The sequence below is a fragment of the Colobus angolensis genome, unplaced genomic scaffold, assembly GCF_000951035.1.
Source record: "Colobus angolensis palliatus isolate OR3802 unplaced genomic scaffold, Cang.pa_1.0 Scaffold117, whole genome shotgun sequence".
Taxonomy (NCBI): domain Eukaryota; kingdom Metazoa; phylum Chordata; class Mammalia; order Primates; family Cercopithecidae; genus Colobus; species Colobus angolensis.
In genome coordinates this window covers 7,637,647-7,641,078 of record NW_012112808.1, presented here as the reverse complement: position 1 = coordinate 7,641,078, position 3,432 = coordinate 7,637,647, and positions in this window count along the sequence as shown.

The following is a 3,432-nucleotide window of genomic DNA, read 5'->3' as shown; positions in this document are numbered from 1 at the left end:
GCTGTCTTCATCATCGTGATCGAAATCCAAATATTAAGGAAAGTGGCCTGGAAGGGTTACGTTTGGGCCTTTGACAGACCCTCAACCAAACTCTGACGCCCAGCCTGCGCGTTTCCACATGTTTTTCCAGGCAAGAGGCTCCATCAGCCCGCGTGGGGCTCGCAGTGTTTCTCGAGAGTGGCTAGACATCCCCCACTCCCCAAACCCAGACACACCCCGACCCCCGCGAATGGTTCTGGGCTGTCAAAACACGCGGCGGCGTGTTCAGTCCCAATAACTCGCGTGATGATTAATGAGCAGCTTGATAATTTAATATCGCGTGTGATTAAATTATAAGGTGTGGGGGAGGGGAGCTCTGCGCCGCCTCGGCAGCCCAGCCGACGCCGACCAGCTAACCGGTCTGGGCTGCGCGCGGAACCCGCTCTTCCCGTGCACAGTGCGGGGCGAGGCTTGGCGAGCGGTGGGTCTGCGCCTTCCTAAGGTCAGTGGGCCTGGAGAGGGGAGGACGGTGGGACTAGGGGTGGCGGAAGGGGTGTCTTGCAGAGCAGAGGAGAGGTGTGGACTCAGGGTAGCTCTGGTCTGAGCCGATGAGCAGGGCGAGCCATCGACTCTTTCCTCAGCAAAGGCGCGTAGAAGGCTGGAAAACGGCCTCAGGCAAGGGAAGATTTGTTTTTAAAAATTCCTCTTTTCTCTGAGAGAGTCCCTAGGATCCGGAGACCCCTGGGGGGAAGGGGCGTCCCTCTGGGTCTCTCTCTGGATCCCGCTCTCCGCCCCCACCCCGCGCCTTGATTTTGTGGGGTTTCCCCGCAGGCCGGGCCGAGGTGGCGGTCGGGTTGGGCCACCCGAAGTCCCTTCTTTTCCCCAGTCCGCAGACCCCGGCCTTGCCTAGTGCTCGGCGGGGTTCAGGCAAGTCCGGGGGAAGAAGGGGTGGATGAAGCCTGCTAGAGCACGAAGCTGCTGGGAGGCGGAGAGACGCCCACAGAACTCTAGCCGCAGAGTCTCCGGGGTTTCCAGCCGGATTCCTAGGGGAGGCGCGAAACCCCGGCCTAAACTGAGGTTACTGGAGGGACTCCTAGCCGTCACTCTTTTCTCCTGAAGGGGTCGGGTAGGGGGGCTCGGGCGTGGCCACTCCTTATGCTGGAAGAAGTGTGAGCGCAGGGCCCGCGCCGGGTGAGGGGGCCAGCGTCGCTCGCACTGTCCCCGCCGCCGCGGCGCAGTCCTGCCCCGGGCCAGGTAGGAGGTTGCTTTTGCTGCTGTGCAGAGCCAGGTCTGCTCGGGGGGCGGCAGCCTCAGAGGGGTACCTCGAGAAACCACTTGCGGGACACAGGGAGCCTCTTAGTCTACGACCGTATCGAAGGGCTGAACTTTTACCCCGAGGAGGGCAGGTCCTAGAGAGGTAGGGATGTTCCCAGAAGACCCTAGGAAGCAACACCCTGGAGGGTTGTTCAGGCCCAGAGCGGGAGGGTGAAAATTAAAGCGTCCTGACCAGGGCTCCAGAGGGCTCGGTGTCCAGGTTGTGCTGGCTGGATTTTCAGCTGGGAAATGGCATTCGAAAGGGGACGCCGCGGGCTGAACCTAGGCTGCCTGCTTTCCTTCAGCCAGAGAGGCCCTAGAGAACGCCGGAACGGCGCGCCTGGTGTCCGGTGCCTCGGACTCCAGGTGCAGTGGCAGAACCTTCCTCCTAGACAGAGATAGAAGCTTCCTAGGCTGGGCTCCTTGGATATGCAGGCATGACCATTTCTCTCCCAGCTCCTCCAGATATTTGGAGGTAACACCAATTAAGGGGAAAATCAAGAACAACCAAACAGGCTTGTAAACAGAGGTCACAGTATGGAAAAAATATATGCGTGTGGGTGTGTGGGCCTGTGTGTGTGTGTCTGTCTGTGTGTGTCCTCTCAAAATACCCAGAGAGAATATGTAAACAAAACCTGCCTAGCTAGAGCAGAAACAAGCCACAAATTGGTTCTAGGAGGCTCAGCCTGAAATGCCCCAAATTAGCAGAGGATGTAGGTTGTGACTGTAATTCCTGGATATTTGGAACAACAAAACCCTTCTTAGGAAAAAAACAGGGGTAAAGTCAGGGGTTGGGGGATGGGGGGAAGAGGAGAAGTGCTCCCAAGCTGCCCTGCGTCCTGGACCCCCAGCGGCTGCAGACCTGGTTGCATCTTTCTCCAGGGGCCCGCACCTCTCTGTCCTGGCCCTCAGGCCCTAAAGAGGAGGCTACTCCCCTCAAGGTGCGTTAGTGGTAACTAAAGAGGGTTTTATGGACAAGGTTTTGCTTGCGGTTGCCTCTGCAGCCGGGAGTCATTTTAAGGAGAAGCAGCCTCTGATGTTACTGCTGAGCTCTACCTGGGGTACTGACGTGACCAAAGGCCAACGCGCTGGTTCCGGCATGCAGCTTTTGTCCTTGTTATGAAAATCATTCTTTAAATTTGCTCCTCATCTGTGCTTTTCTCGACACAAACTGACCCCCTTATATCTGGTTCCACCAAAAACAGTGGCTGGGCCCACGGGGAACAATTTAAAAGCCCAGGACCAATCTGTTTCTCCCAAAGGTGGCACACAGTATAGCATTAATAATGTGCGCCTGGTGGACGCATTATATTTCCTAGGAATTACATTTGTTTTCCAGAAGCTGGACTGGGAAGGTCCTAGACAGAAGTGAGTCCTTGGAAGAAAGGACTGAGCGTCTCAGTAATGACATGGAGTCGGGGAGGGTGTGGGATAAGGGACGCCAAACTGGATTTTATTTCCCAGATTATCATCAGTCTGCTGCGTGACTGATGCCAGGAGACTAACAATTCCCAAAGTTGCGAAAGGAGTAAGAGTTAGTCTTATACTCCTGTCCGCAAGATCACTCACGTCTAATAATGATTTCGGACACCTGCAAGATGAGTCGATTAGTGACGCGTGGGGTGGCATTGTTTGTTCGACGTGCCAGCGGTGCTACCTTTTCCTGTCTCCTGAGCGCGAGTTGGCGCACATTGATTTCACCCCTCGCTCTCCGCCCCGCTGCCGAACACCATTTAGGCCAAGATCGGGTATAATGGGAAACAGCATCAGCAGACAATTACCCTTTCAGAGGATTCACTTCTCCTCACAGACACTGTTATTTGAGAAATAGGATCATTTGATTTCATATTGCACTAAATAACACCCAGCCGGTTCAAATTGCCAGCTTCTTAAAAACCGCCCATTGGAATAAATTGCAGCGGCCTCTTTTGCTTTTCAGGGCAATATGATGGGCACCGGGCAGAACTTGGAAAAATGTCTACAAAGCCAGCCCCGAGCCGTGGCTATTGGTAGGAACAGCCCTGCCACCCCGCAAGCAAAGGCATCCAGCCACCTAGTTCCCTGCCACCGCCCCCTCCACCCGCCAACTTTGAGGTGGTTCAACCTCTTGACTTTGGAATTAAAATGCACAGCCCCAGC